General features: G+C 35.9%; 1 protein-coding gene, 1 long non-coding RNA gene and 1 pseudogene across 2 annotated transcripts in view; 1 reads left to right on the plus strand and 2 right to left on the minus strand.

Annotated features, from left to right (window-relative positions):
- THRB (thyroid hormone receptor beta) overlaps nucleotides 1–13252 on the plus strand; it is a 201130-nt gene that overhangs the window by 22288 nt on the left and 165590 nt on the right. The gene's annotated exons all lie outside the window — the stretch shown is intronic.
- LOC148128796 (uncharacterized) lies at nucleotides 232–3467 on the minus strand. The gene is made up of 2 exons (XR_015745861.1): nucleotides 3159–3467; nucleotides 232–758 (listed from the first exon to the last, which is right to left on the minus strand). It is a non-coding gene; the product is annotated as an uncharacterized LOC148128796 (long non-coding RNA).
- Nucleotides 8240–13252, minus strand: part of LOC148128797 (uncharacterized) — a 55800-nt pseudogene continuing 50787 nt past the window's right edge.

A 13252-nucleotide genomic window follows, 5' to 3' on the forward strand; every position in this document is an offset into this window, starting at 1 on the left:
TATTACTGTATGTTGACCAGAGAAACTAGGTTCAGTAATCAGAGATCAAAGATCAGCAGCCATGTAAATAGCATGTGTGTGGCCATACACACATACAAATATACACAAAGATGCTCCAAAATAATTAATCATTCAATTTTTAGCTACCTCAGATACTTTATTTTTATAGTCAAGCTGCTAATAGATAATTAAGATAATTTAAAAGGCTGCTGGAAACAAAATGATGTCATATTAGATGTCAAAAATCATTGGTTTATTGATATCTCTTACATCCTCTTCTAACAATCATGCTTCACCTTTCCTCCATGCTAACATTCCCATGGCATTGGCTTGACATTCTGTGACTGCTAAATAAATGGTGGTTTTGCTTAGTTTGTTTGCTATGGAATAAGGTCCATATTTGTTCTCCAAACTAATATTTGATGTATTTTATGATTTCTCCCATCTACCAATATATCTCCAAAATGCATCTCAGACTTTAGTTGAGGTTAGTTTTGGAGATTCTGGGCCTTCTGGCCCAGTTTCCAGTTTCTTTCATAGTCCTGAAACTATTGTTCCATTGGATAGACAGATCTTCAGACCTTTTGCTTGAATATTAATTATTCATCTAAACTATTTTTTATTTATGGATTATTTTATGAACCCTCAAATAGAAACTCATTTCTCTTCCACAGTGTACACGTTGATTGAAGTTCTGGATGCTTGAGTGGCTGCTTATCCAGTCAGTTCAGTCCAGTTTAAAAGTATATCTGCAGAATCTGGAAACAATGGCTTTGTTTCAAAATTATTGGAACATAGATAATGATATATTTAGACTGGTATTTTAGGAAATACCAAAGTATTGAATAAGTAAATTGATGCTTCAAACTTATTAGTTTTTAATCTTTCCTTTGGTAGGATTTAGACTGAATAAACTGAAATAAATGGTATTTAGGTTAGCTCACTACTAAAATATTCCATCAATCTCACAAATGAGGTATAGTGGTTAAAATGCTAGACTAGGAGTGGTAGATCCAAGCTGAAATCTTCATTCTACCACAGAAACTCACTAAATGACTCTCAACCTAACCTGCCTCACAGGATTGTTGTGAGGATAAAATTAAATGAGGGGAAATTATATATGTTGTCATGGGAAGTAACTCCAATAACTAAGACTAAGTGACCCAATGTAGATTCAGCCTTTGTTCCTTATAAATTGTACACTTTTAAAGATTTGTATAATAATATAGTTTTGTTTACAGAAGTACTTGTCCAATGTTATAATCTCTTCCTAACTACTTATCCAGGTATAATTAAAGGATTCAGTCTTTAGTTAAAAACATTCACATTTATTGTTACAAAAAGAAACAAAGGCTGTGCATATTTAAAAAATGATTCAGAAGAAGTGCTTCCACATTTACATAAACAAAACACCTTTCTGCTATTTATCAGGGCTCTCTGACTTTTTAAGGCTACACACACAGATAAAGAAAATGTGGGGATGCTGTTTCTTTAAAAAAATTATTCATTTAAAAGTTGTTATAAGAGCAAGATTAAAGGAGCAAATACATTGAATGAGAATAAAATATTAATTCATTTAGTTTCCTACCAAGCAGAAAGAATACAACTTAAAACTAAACTTCATCCACGGAATCACCTTTTTTGCTTGGATAACAGATGTAAGTATATGGGTCATACTTATACAGGAAGAGGAGAGAAATCAAATTTCAGATCTGAAGAGAAAATATTATGCATACAATTTTTAGAGTTAAATACTTTGGAGAGAACATCCTCTTGAATAAGGATTGGATTGTAGCTTTTATATAAATTGAATAAGGATTTACATATAATAAACATGGTTTATTAAATATGGCTCATTAAAGATAAGTAACAATAAGCCCCATCTTTTCTCACATCTTCATATTTACTATTGATCCCCAGACTCTGTAAGTTTTTCTTTCTGATATTTTCAGCTGACATAAGTTTTACATAGAAAATATATTTATTTATTTATTTTGTCAAGTGATTATTAGATAACAATAAGTATAAGTATAAACATGGTTATGAATGCATGAAATGGATACGAATAAGAAAAGAAAGAAACAATAGGACAGGGATGGTAGATTTTAGGCCTTTTGTGGCTCACAGGGCTGAAATATTTTTTTAAATATAGGTCTGAAATATTTAGTAGATGGTAGTTTCTTTCACATCTAAACAAAAACTAGATATGTATTCTCTTATTTGTATTTAATTCTACCATTCTTACAGAAAAAATGCATCAATAATACCAAAAATAACATTGTAGGGCTATTTATAATCTCTATCTTTGGATAGGAAGAGGAAGGCATATAAATTTAATAAAGAAATCTACCTGAATTTCTGGAATCAAAACCTTACAATTACTTAATAGATACTTCAGCCAGTAATTTAAATCTGTATCTAAAGTAATTGTTTTAAGACTTAAAAGTATTAAGCGTTTGAAAAGAGTGAAAATAAGTGTTTTAAAAGTAGTTTTTAATCTGAAATGTTTTACAACAATTTAAATGAATAAGTATCAGTATCAACATAAAAGCAAAACTGCAGTGTCTATAATGGTTAACTTGTCTTTAAAAAATTAATAAGACAGATTTTGGCACTGTTATAGTACAGTAGATACCTGTGAAAGGTACACAAGGGTATGCTGAACTTCCATTGTTGATTTTGTGGTTAGATAATTTCTAGATTATAACAGTTGAAGTTGGAATTTAAGCTCTTCCTCTCCTGACCATAATTTCTTAGGGAGTGGAAGGTTCCCCTTTTCCTTAGCCAAATAAATACATAGTTAAACGGTCCAGGTTTCTTGGGAGAATTGTGAAAATGCTGAACTAACAACCTCACGAGTGAAACTTACCTTGGTGGAGTTTGGCACCAGTTGAACGGACACCTGGACGCCATTAATTGCTTAGGGCAGGAAGGTAGCCTTCTCTTCAGTTGATTCCTTCCGCTTGGAGAGCCTATCTCCAAATCTGCATTTATTCTCGGACAAAAATGATGCTGGGGCTTGCCAAAACAATCCCAAGGAAGTGAAAGACTGGGGAGGCAAACCGGGCACTTCCCGGCGAGGCGTGTTACAGCGTTGAGCGTCAACTTTAGTTCCTGTCTGCTAAGCTTGAGTGCTAGAAAGAAAAGATGAAACATACCGACACAGAAGAGCACGTCGGTTAGCAAAGATAAAGGGGGCTGCCGTTCGTATCCTTGAGGGCTAGATCCACGTTGGCTGGCTCCTTCGTCCTTTGCGGGCTGGGCTGGGCTGAACTGAACTATACTCGCCTCTCTCCCCCTTGCGTACTCGCATCTCTAGCTTTTCAGCACTGGTTGGGCGGGTGTTGCGTCTTCTTGCCTCTGCGCCTCCGGCTCCCGGTGGGGCGCGAGGGGAAATCAGGTCACCAACGCCGAGACAGAAAAACCGGCTTGGGAAGTGGGACTGATTTAGGTGCTGTTGCTGGCTGTCAGACTGGGAGATCGAAAAGGAAACAGAGGAGTCTCTCTCGCACCTCACTTCACCCGTACGGGCACCTTAATAACAAGCACTGATTAGGGGAAGAAAACAGGCCGGAGCGGCAGCAACGACAACCCTTGATCCCGGCTGCAGAGTTGTTTTCGGTGAGTGGGTTTATCTGCTTGGACTGTAGACAGGAGATCCCAGCTGGACTTGACCGAAATGGGACCAGATGTGATAGCAGATGTTTGGAAACGGGGTATTTTTAGAAACTGATTGCCTGGGGTAGTCTGAAACGCACACTGGAGAGGTTATTTTAGCCGAGGGGGGGGAGGGGAGAGAATGGTCCAGGACCTCAGCAATCGCGTTTCCAGGGATCGCGTTTCTCTGTTGGTCTTCAGAAATAAATTGTTTTCGTTTCTATGTATTTTAGCCTTGATCAATCAGCCAGGGATGGCTCAGAGATAAACTGCAGATTTCTTTTCCTCGCGCTAGCATACGTGAGCGTGTGCCTGTATTTGACTTTTTTTTCCTTCCGAGAAGAGAATCGGGGTTTTCCATCTTAGCTCTTGGCAGAATATGTCATCGCAGGATTTTTCACTTTATTAAAAGTACATTAAAAAAGTCGCTGTCTCCGCCCAATGTATACATAGTTGTTGTTACTGTTGCTTTTTTGTTTGTTTTTAATGTCTGTGACATACTTAGTGTAGCCACCATGGACGAAAAGAGTGGAAGTTTCCATGATGAGTAAGTTATGTGACAAGGGATCTTGTAGGAAGATGTTCTTGCAGCAACTCGCGAGAAACGGGTTGCGCTGGAGATTGGGGGAGAGAAACTCCTGGTGTCTGACATGTTTGTGTGGGCGTCTGTTGAAGATGCTTCGGAAAAAGACGGTGAGAGGTGGGGAGGGTTGTTGGTCTTCTTGATTTTGTTTTAAAGTTTTCTGACTTGTGTGTCAGCTGAAATCTTAAATATGTATTCTTTAAAACCGAGGTCAGGAGGCTTTGTTCTCCAACAAACTCAAATCCTGTAGAAAGATTTTAAAGGATCAGGTTTCAATAGCTAGATTTTTTTTTAAGTAAGAAGTGGTTCACGCTGAGATCTTCTAGAATTAATATATGTATTATGTGATTTTGTACTCCATTTTCAGATTCTCCTCCTCCTCCTCCACAATTTACAACTGTATCTAAAGTAGCAGCCTTTTAAATAATCAGCAATATTACATATATTTCTCAGTGTTCTGGGAAATGTCAAGAGCAGCCTTGATGGTTATGCAGAGGCATTATTATACAGCTGTTAAAACAGCTTTTGGCAGCCTTCAGAAGTTCTGATTTTAGTTCCACTGTGGCCAATAGAGAAATCTAACAATTGCAGTCTAATAATTTGAAATGACAGGTTCAAATGTTAGACTAAGACTGGCAAGATAATGATTCAAGGCTCTACTCAAGCATGTATTTTATTGGGTGATTTGGTTTCAATTTTGGCTTTCTATTTTAGTTTTACACTTTCAGAGAATCCTGTGAGTTGTAATTCAAATTCATCTGAAGGAAAGCCTAGGAAGACTACTACCATAGAAGCAGAATAGGAAGTTGAGTCTGATTATCCCCAAATTTATTATAACAAGGCAGATTTCTTGATTTGGAGCCTTTCAAATATTTGGGGCTACAGCTTTTCCTTTGTAGCACAAAGCAATTACAGAGCGCAATATACTGTATTCAGAAAGGCCCAGATTGAGGTAATATGCTATAACTATTATCACACTAACTATTCTATAAACACTATTGAACTAAAAACTAGTAGCATGAGAGTGATTTACAAGGATAATGAAAATAATTGTTTCTGAAGTAGTTGTCATTTTCTTTCCTTGTTTTGGTTACTGCATAGGTTTGCATATAGGTATTCATTAATCATTAGTCTGATAAAAACTGTCTTCTTCTAAAATGAAATGTGATCTTCTTGAAAGCCAGTTCTTCTTGGACAGTTTGTCCCAACAACACCCTTTTCAAAAGTGTTTTTGAGCAATCCAGTTATGAATTTAAGCATCAATTTAATGAACATTAGAAGATACTTTGTACTTATTGGTCAATGTATCCCAATAATGTCAACATCGACAGGAGTTAAACGCTGATTTATATGATTTATTTGGTTTTGATGTATATATGTATATAACATGGAAAAGTCTAGCTGTCAGTGTAACATAAAAAAAATAATGTCTTGTGATTTATCAAATAGACCATACTTTTGATACCTGAATCATGCATTGCCTGACAATAGCATTCCAGGATTCCCGGCTGGAATTTTTTAATCCAATCTGAAGATCCTAGTTATTATTTTATATGTAAACAATACCTTAAAGCCCTCCCATAGTCTTTTCAGAATACATTATGTTCTTTACTTTCAGTTGCTATGTTTTAAATGTCAGTAAACAACAAATTGATATCCAATTATAAATATTTTCCTGTTTATAAAATAGTCTAGGAATTACAATTGTAGGAGGCATTATTATAGACATGAATTGCAAACAGAATTTATAGCATTTTTTGGAATAAGCTACAACCATTAAACTGGTATAAAAGTGATGTAACACTTGTGTCAACAGATCCTAATGAGTTTACTGCACTTTGAACTGTTATGGCTTCCTCAAAATGATCTTGTGAATTGTTTGCTGAGGATGTTTGTCTTTTTGGAAATCCCTAGCTCCCTTGAAATTTCAGGAAAGAATGACATTCTTCGGGGAAAGAATGACTGTTAAACAAGTTAAAATCTGAAATGCAAGTGCTTGTTTTGCAAAGAATCAGTTTTTCTGCATGTTGTTCACTAGAATCAAATGGACACTGATTTGATTTATAGATTGAAACCTAAAAATACAAACCCATTTCTGGATCAGGATTCCTTGACTGGCTATTCTGGGATAAGAATGTGAACTGGGCCTGTGTGTTAAAATGAAATACATAGATAGCTTTTAGGAAGCTATCTGCTATTGGAATCTGTATTATCATATTATCATCATGTCTATGAACTATTTTATACACAAACATTAATAACAGATAATATTTACCCCAAAGAAAGCCACGACAACTTTCCAAATCATTATATATGCCAACAAAATCTTATACAAGATTCTTCATTCATTTTACCTAGATAGTCAGCTCTACTGGAAACTATCTTAGAGGTATCTTTCATCCAGAAATGTATGTATGTCTGCAGTACACTTTTTGGGCCTATATGTATGCAAATCTATAAAGAGACATATCTGGAAAGGGGAAGAATCAAGAATTTTTAAAAAAATGCTGACATTGGTTTGGCAACAAGCTGTGTAGTCAATTTCTGTAGCAATTTAGGACCAATGGTGTAAAATGATGTTGATCTGAAAAGATCCTAAAACTCTGGAAAAGAGAAGGAGGATGAATTGCCCATAAAATGAATTGATAAAATCAATTGGCCTCCTATCTGCAAAAACTGTATACCTCCTTAATGAAGAAATACTTACATTCACACATTTCCCTTCATTTTATTGTCATAAATAACAAAAAAATAAAAAATACAGAATGTAAGGATTGGATAACTATACTCGCCAAATAATTAAACATTTTCTGCCTCTACTTCCCTCCTGAGCATGTGATGTGTGTGTGTGTGTGTGTGTGTGTGAACTATTAAAATCAGACTAATAGTAGAAGTGGATTGTATCCCTATGAATTAGGCAACAGTAATTATTATAATGATTTCACAATACGGTGGTCATTGTAAAACCAGACATGTTAAGGTTTAGAGATTTGGAATGGCTGTGATAATATACTGTGCTATGTGTTATATTACATAACTTATAAATACTAATAATTCAAAATCTTCAGCAAGGTGAGATGCTGAGAGTTTTTTAAAACCAGAAAACTAATGGACCATAGTAAAATAACACTACCAGGTAAACCTTTGATTAAAAAATTTGAAGACAAGGCCATAAATAGTTTACATTTAGTATATGTAATTGGGAACATATTTAAATATATGCATGTTGTTGACATCTAACACTTTTTGCTAATTATTTCTTATTATTTTTAAAGTAGATTTTGGTATGATTCTTGAATGAAACAAAAAAGACTAAAATTTCAGTGTTTTGGAAGATCTTGAGATTGGGGTTAGAAAGGAAATGTGGATTTAGGGTGAAGAGTTATATACGTCCATTGGAATTGGACAGATTTGTGACATTATTAAAATGAATAATTTCATTTATTTTAATAAGATATCTTCATGACAGAGGGATATTAAGAAATATAGGAGGAATCATGATTTTTATTTTGCTAGGTTTCATAATCACTCTATGAAATCATATATAAAGTAAATGCAACAGTTCTCTCTGGATAGGGTTTACAAGAAATATATATATATAATCCATAATTTTTAGCATTATGGATCTTAGAATTAAAGTTTTTAAAAATTAGCAATTGAAGCAATATCATGTTTTTCACGAAGAGATGAAAAATGCTAATATATAGCTAAAGACTTGGTGAAAGAAAAGATTTTCTGGAAATTAGCACTTGGTTGAAATGTTCTTTATAGATCTCTCCTTTATGGTCTCTAGAGAATTTGCCCTAACATCCATGATATGTGTTATTTTTTTCTTCTTCACTTCTTCAGATCAGACATTGAAGAAATAAACCAATTAATAAATACAGCAATCTACTATATTTGTTGAAAATGTGGTATAATCAAATATGCAATAAACGATAACATCTTTACACAATGCATAACACTTTGTCATTTAATGGCTTTTACTTCAATTCATTGTCATACAAATCTTAAATCTGACATTATAGAATCATAAATTACAGGCACAAATTTGCATGAACATTTACCCTCAAGAGCTTCAGACATGTTTTTCGGATATCTGTATCTGATATCCATTATGATTTCTTTTAAGATTTCTAAAAAGGATCAAAGAATATGTCAGTATATGGTTGACATAATCTGGGAAGATAAGCTATGTGGGAGATAGTTAGTGCTTGGATGGGAGATCATCCAAGAATTCCAGGTTGTACGCTGGAATTGGAAGTAAAAAAAATCCTGAAAGAAGGTAAATGAAAACTGAAACATGTATCCATGTACTTATCAAAATTTGAACTCTAGGGCATCCCTAGATAGATTCCTTATTGACCTTGGCTGATTATAAAATTATACTTAATATTCCATCTCCTTAATATTTAGATAGATCAGAAAATCACAACATCATGTAAGTTGTCAAGAAAATTGCTGCTACATGTTCATAGAGTCATCTGATATGTAACTCAATTGAAAAGAACTTTTATTTTTTTCCCCTCCTCTTCAGAACCTGGATTTCCAAAGTGGGCACTTATTTTGGCTTTTGATAGTCTGATTTATTACACTGTGTATTCAGCTCTATTCACAGACACACAAATATTAATGTACTAAGATGTTGATTTTAATTTCTATGAAACTTTTTATCCTTTTACTTTTTATTATATACAGACAATTTCAGTATTTGTGTGTGAGACTATATAGAAGGAAGATATGATGCTACAAAGCCAGAATAATTATTCCTGTATGTTCTGCAACAGTTTGATGTCCCTAGATGTCTTGGGACTACATGTAGTTCTTTAATGTCTGGCAACTTGGTCATTAAATGAAGCACTCATTAAGTAAAAATCATATGGCTGCAGTTGTGCTTATGATTTTATTTCAGCTTTCCTGTGCTTTATAGCAACAGAAGGATATGACCACAAACACCTAGGTGAGCCTAAACAGTGGAAAATTGATTCACAAGGAAGCCAGGACAAATCTTCTAGTCTTCTAGTCTTTTTCTCCAGTCCCCCATCTTTTGGAATGCTCATCCTGACACTTGGATAATTATCAAGAAAAAATTGATTCTTGTATTCATTCATTGGAGAGGAAGGGATTGCAAGAGAGTAAGCAGTCACACAGTGGGGAATATTGCTGTTTGCCTAGCAGGTTTGCTGCCAGCACCTTAGGAGACAAACATAGGCCTTTAGTGAGAAACTGATAAGGTTCTTGTCAATTTTAGGTAGCAGCTGCAAGCCAACTTAAACCTCTAACGAGCTAATCTTAAAGAGATGAGCTTTTTCACTTGTGATTAACAATGGGTCAGACACAGTATAATGTGTACTAACTGACTATTGGCAAACCTACATTGATCATAAAGTTACCCTTTCATCATCATTTTAACTGCAAATGTTCACTGTCTAAAGCAGCTGATAAACAAAGACTATCTGTAATATTGTAAAAATATGTTTTGCATATTACATTCATTCTGTATATGCTAGGTTAAGTAGCATAGTGTCTTTGGATAGCAACATGGGTTGCTGAAGCTCAGTATTTTATCTGAAAGTGTCTCTATTCAGAATAAAATAAGGATGACAAATGATCCTGGAATTGTTTGTGACTGATTACTGTCATCATTGTAGCCTTTTAGTTGAATGTGCAGATTTCAATATAAATCATGTTGTTAGTGCATGCACAAAATTTCAAACATGTCCAGTATCCTAAAAAAGTTGCCTAATTTTCTTATTTATTTAATTATTAGGTTTCCTGCCCATCTTCTCTTGAGGCAACTCTGGAAGCTTATAGCATTAATTTCATAATCAAGATTAATTTCAATAGCCATCTATTGCTTGGTGTTTCAAGGAAAAACTTGAAACTTTTCTTCAGATTACCGTATTTTTTGCACTATAAGATGCTCCAGACCATAAGACACAACTAGCTTTTGGGGAAGAAAACAAGAAAACAAAAAATTGTTTTGTTCTGGCCACGAAAATCTTGCACAGCTTTAAACCTTTTAAGACTTAACTTCGGTTGCCTCTTATAACATACTGTTATACAGAATAACAGAGCTGGAAGGGACCTTGGAAATCTTCTAGTCCAACCCCCTGCCCAGGCAGTAAATCCTATATCATTTCAGCCAAAAGCTATGGAAGCTATGGAAGAAATTTTTCATAGGTGAGACTGTCCCCACAATGGATTTTTTTTCTCCTGGGACCCAAGTCTATTCTGTTGCTGCTGCCGCCTATTGCTGCCACTCGGCACCACCTATCGCCATCTATCTCTGCTGCTCAGTGCCACTGCCATTTGGAATTGCCACTGCCTGGAACAGCTGATTGGCGGTATTCTGGGAGGCCGATCCAACCGCCAATAAATGGTGGTGATGAATAGCCTGCCGCCACCACACCAATCCCCTCCCCCCATCCACTGCTGCCCAGTCTGTGATGCAATATTCACTCCAAAGATGCACAGACATTTCCACCCACTTTTGGGTTGGGGGAAAGTGTGTCTTATAGTGCAGTGGTCGTGAACCAGTGGGCTGGGGACCACTGGTGGTCTGTGAAAAAAATTGGTGGTCTGCAGAGAAATGTCACCCCCAAAACACCCCCAAAGCAATTAATCCAGGCTGTGCGGGAACACAAGGCTGCATTGCCCACATGGCCCATGGGAACACAAGGCTTGCATCACTTGCATTATGAACAACACAAGGTAGTGAGGGGAGGGGGGAAAGGGTGGAGGAGGGGCTTGCCCCACGCCCTTTGCCTGGCCACTGGGCTGCTTCTTTCCATTTCTTTCTTCTGCTTTTGGCTGCATGCAAGGAAAGCAGCAAAAATCTTTCTTTCTCTCCCTTAAACTCTGCCAGAAATGAGTCTTTGGGATCCTGCAAGGCATCCTGTTCCAAGAGGCTGCGCCAGCACAACAAGTCTCACAAAGACTCATTTCTGGTGGAGTTTGGGGGAGAGACTTCTGCTGCTTCTACTGCTTTCCTTGCATGAAGCCAAAAGTCTCTCTCTTTCCGTCTGACAACAGAGCTGGAAACAGTATCCTGTGATCCCAAATAAAGAATGATCAATCAGTAGGAAAATGGGGTGGAGAATTTTCCTGTAGACTTTTTTGGGATTTTCCCATGGTCTCTGGTGTACAGGATTTAAAATTATGAGTCTGGGGTCCCAGAAGTCCAAAAGGTTGGCGACCCCTGTTATAGTGCATTGCAAAAAATACAATAATTCCAGGGGTGGGATTCAATTTTTTTAATAACCGGTTCTTTGGGTGTGGCTTAAGTGGTGGGCATGGCTTGGTGGTCATGTTATTGGCTGGGTGTGGCCAGCTCAATATCACTCAGATCGAGGCATGCATCTCCTCCCCTGGCCTCTCATGACTGTGGGGATGCTGCAACAGTCATAAGTGTGAAAAATGGTCATAAGTCACTTTTTTCAGTGCCATTGTAACTTGAATGGTCACTCCAAACAAGCAAAGTACCAGCAAAGGAGGGGAAAAAAACTCTAGAGATGTTCCTGAGACAGAAAGTTTAGTCCTGCCAAGAATGTAATAAGTGTTAATGGAGAGGCAGTTTCTGTAAGTAACACCAGAATGTTTCCTTCCTGCCTTTTCTTACAGGATTAGGCCAGTAATTTCTTCTAATAACCGGTTCTAGCAAATAGGTGCGAACTGGTAGAATCCCACCCCTGAGTAATTCTACATATAGGAGACAAACTGGAAGAGAATTTTGGATGGGATAATACTGCTTTTGAAAAATATGATATGCTGATTGTGGATCTGGTGATCTCAATAGACAGAAACATCATATGGTAAGGTTGTTGGTAGACAATACTTTTTTTTCTTGTCCAAATTTTTTCCCCATGTTAGTGGACAGGCTAGTAAGGGGAAGTGCTCTTTTAGGTTTTGCATCCTAAGCCATTTAGAATTTAGTGTCATGCCTTGAATTGAATTGTTCGTAGTCATGCCATTTTAATGGTTTAAAGGTTAGAGTTAGATGATCCTATGTGGTTGCCTTAATTAACGTATGGCAACTGAACTCTGGAAAGCCACAATTTCTGGCATGTTTTCAAGAAATAATTCCACATAAAATACACTGCGTAGAATCATGTAAGTAAATCAGTGTTTAAAAAGCTGTTCCATTAATAACTTCATTTCTGTAAATAGAACCAGATTTCTTTCATGGTTAAATAAACAGTAGCCACTTGTGGGTTAACCCCCCTCCCAAATCAAACAATGTTATTATGGTCTTTGACTAGCTCTTACAGTGAGAAAGAGAAATAGTTTGATACAACAATTCACTGCTGGGGGAAAACCCGATAGGACAATTACATATACAAGAATAAATAAAATGATAAAAACAATAAAATATAGCCACTTTAAAAATTTTGTGCAATTGTGTGACTTGGTAATATGTGATTGTAAGGTTAACATCACTTAAAAAATAATAAACTTAAAATTTATCAATGTATCCCTCAAATTTGAAGATGATTAGGGAAATAGGAGCAGGTCCCTTTTAGTTCTATTCTGATTGATTCTCTCTTTTATTAATTTGGCTTCACTAGAGTTAACTGACATAAATATTCAGAAGAGAGGCCAAGACAACATTGTTCTATACAGATACGATGCCAATGAGATTAGTAATTGTCTGACTACAGCAGAGTTATTAGCCTATAAGATCAAATAAGTCTTGACTAAAGACTGCTGGAATGATATTTGTATTCTGTTTCCTATAAAATTTAGTAACTGATTGTGTGTTCTTCTGGGCAGTAGAAGTGGAATAATTTATCTGGGCTGTTAATATTCTGGAGGTCTGAAATACTATTCCCAAGTATTTAAAACATTTGGCCTGTACTAATTCACAGGAATAAATTGTCAGCCTGTGCTTTGTATTTTGTTGGGAAAAACTAAAACTAGATTTATCATGACTGATTTTTAATTGTTCCTCATTTTAGTAGGATGCCATTTTATTCTAAGGCAGGATTTATCATATAATTTATGAATTAGGAA

Source organism: Notechis scutatus, chromosome Z (genome assembly GCF_049901735.1).
Source record: "Notechis scutatus isolate UNSWTSFEM ecotype Mainland chromosome Z, rNotScu1.2, whole genome shotgun sequence".
NCBI classification, from domain to species: Eukaryota; Metazoa; Chordata; class Lepidosauria; order Squamata; family Elapidae; genus Notechis; species Notechis scutatus.